The sequence below is a fragment of the Pleurodeles waltl genome, chromosome 5 (assembly GCF_031143425.1).
Source record: "Pleurodeles waltl isolate 20211129_DDA chromosome 5, aPleWal1.hap1.20221129, whole genome shotgun sequence".
NCBI lineage: Eukaryota > Metazoa > Chordata > Amphibia > Caudata > Salamandridae > Pleurodeles > Pleurodeles waltl.
Genome location: NC_090444.1, coordinates 528831139 through 528843181, shown reverse-complemented (window position 1 = coordinate 528843181; position 12043 = coordinate 528831139).

The window sequence follows — 12043 nt, the reverse complement described above, 5'->3', positions numbered from 1 at the left end:
AGAATGTCAACCATATAAATCATCTTTACAAGAAACACTGTTTTCTGTCTTTATTATCTATGTGAGAAAAAGTCTGACATGCTGAGAGAAACATGCTGGTTCAGCAGCAGTGGAAGGGTGCCTGCTTTGGTGCTAGGCTACAAAAATAGTGCCAGTGCAGTGGGAAAGGACAGAAATGTGCTGTATGCCATAGATACAGCATATTCCTGCCCTTTCCCTTCAGGGCAGAGCAGCAAGCTGACTTGTTGCTCTGCCCTCCGTCAAAACCCCAGAAAAATGGGCCCTGGTGTATAAAAATCGACCTACTTGGAATCAGGCAGAGTTAAATTGCACAGGGTAATCCTGCTCCCCCTGATTCAAAATTAGGGTCTTAATATTCATATATATTGACAATAAGAGGACACCTTTCTTTTTAGCCGCATATGGCAGCCCCTTTGGTCACAGACCTTCCTCTTTTCATGAGACCTCTTAGTGCGAGCAGCAGGAGGCACACTGTGAATCCTTATCTCTGTTCCTCTCAGTGAGAACAGGAGGTGTAACATATGAAATATCCCTGTTACCTTCTGTCCTTCTTAATAAGGGGCATTGAGGTATGTTATGAATATGACTATGGGGGTCATTAAGACCCCAGAGGTCGAAGTTAATGTGGCAGTAGTACCGCCAACAGGCTGGTGGTACTTACTGCCACATTTTAACATTGGCTGAAGGCAATCCGCCAATGTACCACTCCGACCGCCATGGCGGCTGCCATTGAGCAGCCAGCGGTATTATGTCCCTGCCTACCACCATGCTTTTATTGACGTTCTTAATGCCCCGAAAACCATGGTGGTTATTTGTCATAATACGGGTGGCGACGGTCTACAGGCATGGCGCTGCTGGTGGTAGCAGCACCATCTTACTGCCATCCGCCAGTAGGTCCACAGCCAGATTTCCACCCTTCTTGTATGGGAAATCCATCTGTGGTCATATTATGGCGGATGGATCGTAGCCGCGGCGATGGTCTTTTGGTGGCCGTCACCACGGCGGTAGGCGGTTTTTACCACCAGTGTTGAAATGAGGGCCTATATCTCCCCTCTCTGATAGGGAACATGAAGGGTTGAGCTCTAATTTTTCCCATTACTCATTGCCTTCCCCTTACAATGGACCAGAGGCCCAAATGTGTGCATGGTGAGTAATTGCATTTGTAATATGGTCATAGGTTTTTAATTGCTCCTGAATTTCCAGGCATGAATCATAACACTTTTTTGGGAGTAGCTTTGTCTAACGTTAGACCATAGGTAACTTTATTTATCAATTTCCAGCAGTAAGACGTGAACTCACAGAACTGATTCACAAAGAGTTTCTCAGTTAATAAGCAGGAAATCATGGGGAAAGTACAATTTATGACTGGAGCAGGGCACATCTGCACATAAAAAAATCCTCTGTGACGATGGTGCTGAGCAACCCGAAGAAAAGCACAACTATGTACAGAAAACGCTATGTCAAATGTCAAACATAAGGGCGGAGGAGTGAGACATATACAGTGAGAGCAGCAGCGATGAACTTTGAAGGTCAATGTCCTGACCTGGCCCTCTGAGTCAGAGTAGTAGGGGAGAGCAGCGATTGTCCCTTTCAGTGACAGCAGAAGAGTAAGGGCTATGAGTGTCACTATCACTGTAAAACTCCCAACGAGAACAGCAAGGTAAGAGTAGTAAATGGCATTGTTACTCTTTGACTTTAAGGGCGAGCCATAGTAGTTCAGTAGATCTCATTAGTACTTGTTACCCCTCATTGAGACCAGTTGATGGGTTGTGAATTTCACTGTAACTTTATGCCTTTACTGTGAAGAGTACTGGGGCTGTAAGCCTCACTGTTATGCCTCATTAATAGCAGCAGAGCAGAGCAGCTTTGAGTGTCCTTGTCACTCTTCCTCGATCATTAAAACAGAAGAGTGGCTGTGAATGTAATTTTGCCCCCCACAGTGAGAGCATCAGAGGGACTGTAAATCTTAGTGTTAACTGTGTGTACCTATAATAAGAGAATGGTGCAATTATGTCACCCTCTGTCCCCTAAAGTAGCAAGGGCTGCTGTTCAGGTGAATGTCAGTGTCACATTCTGCACCTCATTAAGAGTAAAAGAGTGACTGAGGATATCATTTTTACATTAGGCCATCTGCAACGCAGATAGGGGTTGTGAATGTCACTGCATCTGTCTATGTGCCTCGTTGACAACTACAAAGGGCTGTGTCTCAATCAAATTTCTCTCCCTCAATCAGAGTTGCAGAATGGTTGTGAATGTCTCTGCCAATCTTTTTTTCTCACAGTGAGAGAAGGAAATGTACTGCAACTACATCTTTCATTCTAAGTGAAAGCAGCTGAGATGAAGCTTTGGATCCCATACTGGTATCATGGCCCTCTCTCTCCAATCAGGTTCAGGGATGTGTCCCCTTCCCACAGGAAGTGGTCACTTATTGGGTGTAGCCACCCTAAGGAAGGTGGCCTATTGCCCCCTACCTGGTACTCCCCCTAATGCCCCTTAAATGCAGTATATAGAGGGCATCCCCTCACCAAGATCTCAGAAATGACAGACGCAAGAAGACCAGGACAAAGAAGATCCCAGGTACGAAACCTGAAGCCCTGCTGCACAAAGAAAAAGGCACCAAACCCTGCCTGCTGCTCCAAGGACTCGATCATCGCTGCTGAGGTGACACCTGGAAACCTGAAGGTCTCTACAAAACCCCAGTGCACCGCCAGCCTTCAAAAAATTACCAAGAACCTCTCTCAGAGTGAAGGTATCACTCTTGTGCACCCTCCAGGCAAGGAACCTGTGAAGTTTGGTTTACTAACCTGCTGCTGACCAATGACCTGGACCCAGCAGCCCAGCCAAAACAAGTACAACAGCTCCTAAGGACCATGACAGGTTTGGTGGCGCTAGGTTTTTCTGGGGCTGTGGCATATAAGTACCTGGGGTACCAGATCCCAACGTCAGCCAGAAACAGAGTCCACTCTGGACTCCTAAAAATGCAGGAGCAAGCACCAGTCCAGCAACTTCAGGACACTTGAGATTCACCCCCTAAGTGGCCCTGCTAGCTGTAATCCACTCTCAAAGCTGCCTGCCACTGACCACGAGGACTTCAACATGCACAATGCCCGGCTGACCTATCTGCACTGTACCTGGTCTCCCTGGCCCCTACACTGACCAACCAGCTGTGCTCTCATGGTCCCCAAGGTCTTATTACCTCCTCCCTCTAACGGGACCCGGTGGACTTACCTTTAATTCCCTCTGTGCAGTGTGTTTCTAAGTGGCCCCCTTCTCGTCTGTGCATCAGCTCCAAGACCTTCAGCTGCTGCTCCTGCTCAAACCGGGAACCACCCGAACTTCTACAACCGGACTATTGGACCACTCCATGACTCAACCTAAAAACAGAAGGTGACACTTGTGAGAACATTGTCTGATCTCACATACATTTTTCAAGTTTTTCCCATTGATTCCTATTGATTCCTATAGTGAGTACACACAAAAACATTTGAAAATTTGAAAAAGTACAATTAAAAAAGTATTTACTGTAGAATGACGATCTTGGTCTTAAAAAAATCATAAAACTCTAAAGTATTTTTGTAAATTGGTCTCGAGTTATTCTTCTGAGTATGTGTCTTCATTTATTGACACTATGAGTACAAAAAATGCTTAGAACATCTCCTGGATTAGCCTAACTGTCCGCCCACACTACCACATAAACAGAGCATTAGATGGTCTGCTTTTTACATCTGGATACCAAAGTTGGGTTGCTTGGACTCTCTGTACAGTGCACGTCATTTTCGTACACTATATAAAGAGCTATCCTCCTACACCATAGAGTTCAAATTACAAATTTTGCGCCATATACACCCTTCACCATTCTCAAAAAAGGATCATTGCTGCTCATCCAACCCTTGAGGTATAACTCAGTGTAGATTGTATTTTTACCTTATAAACAGAGAGTACATGAGCAAAATGCCTTTGCCCACAGCTTTTATACAACCTGTGAATAGCAGAGGCCTGAGCTACTGCCTTACTTTTACAATGATTTATGTGCTCTTGATATAGGAAGTTACTCAAGAAAATTCTTCCAAGGTAAGAATAAAACTGCACCGCTTCCAACTTAACTTTCCCTAAAAACCAAGTATTTTTCTGCCTTATTATACAACTCAAAGTTCTAAAAATCATAACCTTACTCTTTGATATATTTATAGACACCTTTGGAGGCCTATTACGGTTAAGTCCAGTAAAATCACGTCATCTGCATAGAGGAGGAAGCCAACTTTCATTTAGCTTAACTTTGGAAAATCCCCCTTTATCATACCAATTGTCCCAGGTAGGTCATAAACATAAAGTGAAAAAAGTAGAGGGGCAGGCAGGCACCCCTACTTTAAACCACTGTACATCTCCACTCTACTTGCCAAGTCTTGGTCCTCTCCAAACAGGACTTGTGCCCGTGTCATGTGGATGAAAACCAATTATTAGCCTCAAAAGGTGAGCAGGGATCCCTAATAAAGATAATTTCCTCCACAGCATCCCTTGGTCAAACCTATTGATCACCGTAATTACAGCACATTGCATGGTCATGCCCCTAGCCAAAGGGTACTTTTCAATTCAATTTTGAAGGGCAGTGATGTTATTGAAAGTACCACTATTTTCACAAAACCAGCCTGCTCAGTAGGAATAAGACTGTTACTGAATGCCTACTCCTCAAGATAAAATATTATACTTGTGGCAAACAATTTGCCAGACATGTCAATTTCTCTATAACTGGCAGAGAAATTCTTTGGTCCTTTTTTGTATAAGGGTACAATGATGCTTCCTTTCGAAGATGAGAGAATGTTACCAGACAGGTAAGAATACTGAAACAGTGGACATAAAAAAGAGCCCATAAAGAAGCATCCAGCTTAATTCCTGACAGGAGAAGCTTGTCAGGACCCATAGCCCCTGATGTCCTTGCACCCTTAATAAATACTTCAATCTCCTTACCAGATGGTGGGCCATATAGTTCCATCCAACCAACTGCAAAACTAGGCACAAAATGGCCACCAGCACTTAAAGTATGGGCATAGAACTATGAAATATAATGAGCCTACTCGTCATCAGATATTGGGATGGCCTCAGCGGTATTCTTGGAATCACAGTATTCAGCTGTCGAAGCCCAATGTTTATGTGAATTATAGGAGATGACAGCTTCCCTCAAGTTAATCCATTTCCTATCCTCCATCTTTCTACTTTCTATGGTCTTCAGTCATGTTTCTTTATGTTTAAGGTGATTAATTTCCCTCTGCCTTGCACTGGAATTAGATTATGTTCTAACAAGGGGTTTTAATTCAAGATTCATGCTTTTTACAGCCCAGGAGGTCCTAATGAAGGTTTTAGAGCTTCTGCCTCTATCTTTACTGTCCAAAGAACAACACAAATCAACTGCTTTTCAAATCAAGAAATAGGGTTCTCTAAAAAAGATCAGAAGGATCCAAAGTAAGTCCAGAATTCTTATGTTGTTCCTTGACCAGAAGGTATGCCCATTGGATCTGTTATAAGCAACATTATCTTTCCTGGAATTCCAGGAATCAAGCACCTTCATTTCCAAATTTAAGGAGACTGAATATACACTGTGATTGCTCAAGTCAGTCCCCAAAATCTCTAGTTGAGAACAAACTCCAAACATTTGACGGGATACCACCATGTAATCAATTAACAAATGACCACCAGGGGGGTGTAAAGTATAAGAAGTGGGGCGTCTTCAGGGAATCTACCATTTAAAATGATGGATTCATACGATCTCAGAATTTCTTAAAAATGGAGGCCCTGTCTATCTAATCTGGTTTTTACAGGTAAAACTGGCTCTGGAATACCACTGTCTCATCCATTTCAATATTACCAAAAGTCCTACAAGCCAAGTTTGAGACTTTAGCATTGAAGTCCCCTACAAGAATAACCAGAGAACAATCCTTCAGGAGACTAATGCGATATGAATGATAGCATAGAATCAACAAGAATATCATGACTATTACCAGGGGGAATATGTACATTTGCAAGCAAAAAAGATGACACCCCACCCTTCGCACTAGTCAAGGCTGACTTTAGACAAAGCAAAGATTTGATGAATGAACAAACACCTTTGGGTTCCAATTAATATAATTACAGAGTAGAGTAGCTATTTCTCCACTCGCAAGACCTTTTGCAGAGGGTTTTGCAGCACAAGAGTAAACAAAATAATTCTCATGCTCTAAGTCGGAATATGCCCGGGTTTCTTGGAGACAAATAATAAGAGCTTAAACTGTGCTACGAAATGCAATTTCAAATTTGTCTGGCCTAGGCCTACCATATTCCAAGATATCAATTTACTCAGAAGGTTACCTCGGGTAGCTCTGTGATGTTTTTGGACCCATTCAATGTACCAGTTACACAACTTCAACTAGATAGCTCATCTTTCACCACCGGATCCCAAGCACCTGAATCCTCCTTTTTTACAACACTTATCGCTCTCCTCTCCATACCTCTGTCTACCAAAATAAAGATTTTCATCAGATTAAGAGAGCTCCTTCCTCTGTTTCACATCTGATGAGTCACCCTGCGGGTCCAACATGGGACTATCACAATTAGTCACATTAGTAGATTCAAGTAGACAGACATCAATTTTTCTTTTCCAAAAATGATCCACATTCCCTAAGATCAGTCTTACAACAATCATGGAACTAAATGTTACCCTCGCATTTGGTCAAGGGCCAGATGGGTTTTAACAGACATTTTCAATGTCTCTACTTGTTACCAATCTAAGGACCTCAATTTTCAACAATAGATGTAAAATGAATTGTCTTTTAAAAGGATCAAATTTATGGTCAAACAAGGAGAAAAAAATTGAATACAATTAGAAAAGACCCTGGTTCAGAACCTTCTGAATGATTACCAGACCTTGTCTCAGGCCGAGAGTGAGAGGCCTATGAAGATGGAAAAAATGGTTAGGCCTCATTATTGAGAGTCCCAACTGACTTAGTGCATGCTGAATTAGCATTATCCCCAAAGAGGAAACCAATGAGGTTGTCTCAAGATTCCTTCCCTCCACTTGGGAGCGCCTGGGCCCTGTTCCAACATCTTGAGGACCGCGACTCTCCACCCCACTCCTCACTCCATAATTTTGACAAGTTTCAACCATACCATCCTGCAGTTCATGAGTAATAGCTCTATTATTGAAGGATGACCTCTTTCCCTGAGCAAAATTATTACGGTCCAATGCCTCTAATGCATTAGAGGAAAATATCAAAACAGTGGCGATACCTAAGTATGGATGGACATTATTTAATTTTTCAAAGTTTTTCGATTGATCAAAAGGGACCTTAGTCACTATTTCAGTACTTATTGACTTATCAGGGGGTACCAACTTCTCCGAAACAACTGCAACCCCTAGTTATTTTGGTCTGTGTTTCATAATCCGGCATTTCTTCTTCTCCTCCCCTTAAAGGATCTTTCCCTGCGGTTCCCAGTGATGCCCTCCACCCTCTAGGGGTCCCCATTAGAGGATAATTTGGGGGAACAGTAGAGGATTGATCATGAGCGGAAGGAACACCACTAGAGATTGATGCTCTTTTATTGAAAATCGGAAAAACAGGTAGAAGGTTCTCCATTTTTGGTCAACTTGCTCATCTTGGTTGCACCCCTGAAATAAATATTCTGAGGAAAACACATTATCCTCTTGTTTGTCCTTGATCTCCCCCTTTGTTTCGCTCAGGGGAAGGGAAAAAGCCCTAAACAAACTAGGCCTAATGTTGGAAAATGGATTATTGGTAAAGGCAGGTAAGTACCTACACTTAGCAATAGTCCACTAACCTCCACTTAAGTCCAGTTAGGTCTCAATAAATTAAACCCAGCTCAACCCTTGGTAGCGTGGCAATGAGCGACAAGGCTTAACTTAGGAGACAATTGTATAAAGCATTTAAAAAAAAATCGCACAACAGTAAATAAGTAAAACATAAAACACAGTAAAAATCCAACACCAATTCATAAAAATAGATTATATTTTTAGCTTTAAAATGACACCAACCTTATTAAAATCGGATAAGGGGAACCGGAGTTATGAATTTTTAATGAATGAATGCTTTTTAGCATTTAGAAACAAATAGCGCCAATCTGGTCATCAGGTCGCACCTCGACCGGGGCAAAGTCAAAGTTTAAGGCCGACCGCGATGGAGCCCTGCTGACAGTCGTTTCTTGAAGATTTTCTTCAGCGGGACCCTGTCACCAGCCCAATTCGACCTCCTGGAACTCTTCCATGGATACGCATCACAGGAGCCCTCAAGGAGATTTTGACCTTCAAACTTAGTCATTATTTCGAGATGAAAATCCTTTGACTGGAGCAAACCTGAATCTTGATCTGACGTCATTGTAGCCCTCTTCGGATACACTGCATGGGAGGTCCCAGTCAACTTTCTATATTCAGAGTTAATCACTTTTTCAGAGATTTTCTTCACTGGGACGAACCTGCAAGTCAGGCCGGGTCAAGGGTTGAGGCAAGCCGTCAAGAGTTGCCGTGGCGGGTCAGTCCCTATATGGAGCTTTTTTCAAAAAGTTCTCCAAACTTCTCCAAACGTCTGGATCTTCTCCCAGATGTTCTTTTAAGGTTCTTTTGAGGTCCACAGCTCACTCCAAGGTTCCAGAAGCTCTGAGATGCTCCTTAGGGGTGCGGACTACAACTTCCAGAATGCACCTTGCGCAAACTCCAATTTGGCACTGGACAGTGGTCAGCTGGTCAGTTTCTTCAGGAGTTGGTGCAGGGAACTCTAGTTAGCAATTTTTCACCTGTAGCAAATTGCGAGTCCCTCCTTGAACCAGATGAAGCTAGGCAAAGTCCTTCTTGTGGTGAAGCCCAAATGTGCAGCTGGTGCAATCCTCCAGAGTGCAGTGTCCAGGTGCAGGTCAGGGGTCCAGCAGGGCAGTCCTTCTTCTCCTGTAGTTCTTCCTCATAGAGATCTGGTAGGGATCTGAGGTGTGGCTGCGGCTCTGCCATATTTATCCTTGCTCCTGGGTGAAAAACAGGGAGGTCCTGGTTCTCCAATCAGGTACAGGGTCCTTCCCCCTGTGATGCCCTCTTCCTGGAAAATGTGGCAAAATCAATCCCAGGGAGCAACATTCCAAAAAATCCCTCATGGCTGAAACTAATTTTTGGAGGTTACATCTGGCCGAGCCCACCCACTGGCGTAGCTAAAAATCTTAAACACACCCTTCTCCTGCCCTCACCTAATCTAATCAGGGGGGCACCTAATTGTCTGGGTGTGTGAGGATGTGAGGGAGGTGCTGAGTTGCTCCAAATGTCCTTCCCTGCCTTTGAAGACCAGTTTGGCAGCCCTCCCCCTTCCTGCTTCTCCATCTGCTGGGGGAAGTTCTCCTCCCCCAGACACTTCTCTCTGTGTTCAGGCCAGGCTACTTCACACCTCATCAAGGCAGCCTGGCCAGGCTGCCAGAGGCTGGCCAATCAGAGCAGAGCACTACAAGGCTCAAGTTGGCAACATTTTAGGTAGAGTATAAAACTCTTTACCTGAACAAGTTATATTAAATCCAACAATTGTAAGTTGTGGGATTTATTATAACAATAATTTGGTACCAGACTTGAGGTATCTGACACTTAAGGGGGCTTTATAAATTAAAATATAGTCTCTCCATTCTAGCCCATGGAGATTATTCACTACAATAAGGGAAAAATACATTTGGCTGTTTTACCTCGCCAGGGCTTATAAAACTATTTTGATAAGGTCCCTGCTTATAATTACATGGCACCCAGCTGTAGGGGTACATAGGGCACACCTTTGGGATGACGTATTTGTAAAAAATAAGGTGTTTTAAGACTTTGGAACTACTTTTAATTCCAAAGTCAAATTTGCATGCAACTTTAATTTAAAAGCAGCCAGCAAGACAGGCCTGCTTTTAAAATGACAGTGGGCACCTCAGCAGTGCACCTATGGGTGAACCACCTATGCTGGGGTCTCTAAACCTCCATGCCCTACCATATACTAGGGACTTTGTTGACATAGCCAACTATAACTAGCCTAATTTGCATACTGATTTTACATATCGCACAGGCCCTGGGACTGGTTAGCAGTACCCAGGGCACCCTCTGATTCAGGAAAACACCAGCAAAAAGTGAAAAATGGGGGCAAAAACTTAGGGGACCTCTGCAACCAGCCCTGTTTTCTCACACCTAACCACCTAGATACCAAAGTCTTTTAGTCCCCCATTAGCAATTAAAGTAACCTGAGTGGCCTGCAATTTCACCTCTCTTGACTTCAATCCCTGAACTGATCTTGAACTAGCAGAGGTAAGGTTCTGAATCCCATAAGAATTGGCAACAAAAGCTCCAATACATGATCAGAATTAGAAACTGATCTGTCCAATAAAGCTACAATGGAGGATACTACTTTTTCTAAAAAAAACATAATTTCAGTTGAGTCATTTCCCCTACCTACCCCTTTCCTCTCTAGGTTAAATGGCTATGTAAACCCTTAAACCCCAGAAAATAAAAATGAATCACCATTCATTTAGTTCACTAAAATAAATTAGATGATGAGGCCCTCAAAGAGGGCGTACTGCTATACAGAACATGCAAGGGTGGGCGACTTGGCATAAATGGCCAAGACTGGCTTCCCCCAGTGTCAACAGGGGATATGAAACATGCCTCCCTCTGCAAATTCCTATCATTAAAGACATCAATGTCTGGCAAAGCAAAGTGTCCTCATACACCCAGGTCCCCTTTAAACTCATCACGCTGGGACCCATTAGAGTTTTCTATAGGAGGGGCATGTGTTAGTGCTGGCTAGTCATGTTGCCCACGGTGAAAATCCAAATGATCCACGTTGACTAAAACCCAGCCCCTGAGTGCCATACAAGCCACTTGCAGAGTATGGTTCAATATGACTTTTGGAAGGGGAACCCAATATTACAGCATCCGCAAAATCCATCCCGGTTTCACTGCAGGGAAAACTTTTCCTGTTTACAGCCTCCGCTACAACTGCTTCAACAACTTCCACAGAAAAAGGAGTGTCACTGAACGAACTTAACCTAGCCAAAGAAGTTGAATGAAAAGGTTGACCAGTTTGAACTTCCTGGCCCTATTTAGCAAGAAGAGTCTAAAATTGCTTCAACTGTTTTATCCATACCAATGGCCAACTATTTCTTTTCTTCCTTATTTCCACTCATTGCGAAGAAGCTCAAAATTGATGGACAAGACTTCAAATGGAACATATGACACTTCCTTCAGCAAATAGATTTTTTAACTTCAAGAGGTTATTGGAAGAAGAGCTTGTAGCAAAACCGACGACCAGAGCATAATATCCTGAGTGTCACTCTATCAGACTATCAGGAAATTTCCTGAAGGACACTTTGTTTATAATTCAGCTTCCAAAGCCAAACAGATGTATAAGTAAAAAAAAAAATCTGAATGCAAATGCAGATGTAAAATCATGAATAGTTTCATCAGCAGCAAAAGAAGATCACTCAGCTGTCTTCAAGCAGCCTGGGCCACCAGCCGACCCAACCAGCAGATGCTACCTCAACCTTTCCTCTATCCACCTACCCCGCATGCACAGTGCAACACCTATGCCACTAAGTTCACACTCTGCCTAGACCCCCACTGTAGCACCTAACAAACACAACTCACCCTGCCTCTACAGCATGAGGGAGAAGGCACCAAGCTAAAGAGCACACCAAGCACCACCACATCAGGCACTCTGCCCACAGTGGGGAAGAGAAAGGGGGAAAGGGAGAAAAAGAGGCAGGAGATGCAATTGGAGATCGCAGCACATGCACATGCACCCCAAGGCATGCAGGTCGACACAGGTCCCACTGTTGCCTTCACCTTGCCTTTAGATGCTCCTGACTTTTCCTAGCCTTTAGATGATCTCCGGTTAATCCTCAACATATACAATGTGCAGTTTAGTAAAAAATAAAAAAAGCACTGAAAGGTAATAGGTGTGCAAAAATAGGGAGGAGTAGATAAGGGAGTGGGGGTAGGCCACAGTGTACAAGCCACACCTACACCTAGGCTGGCTGCCTC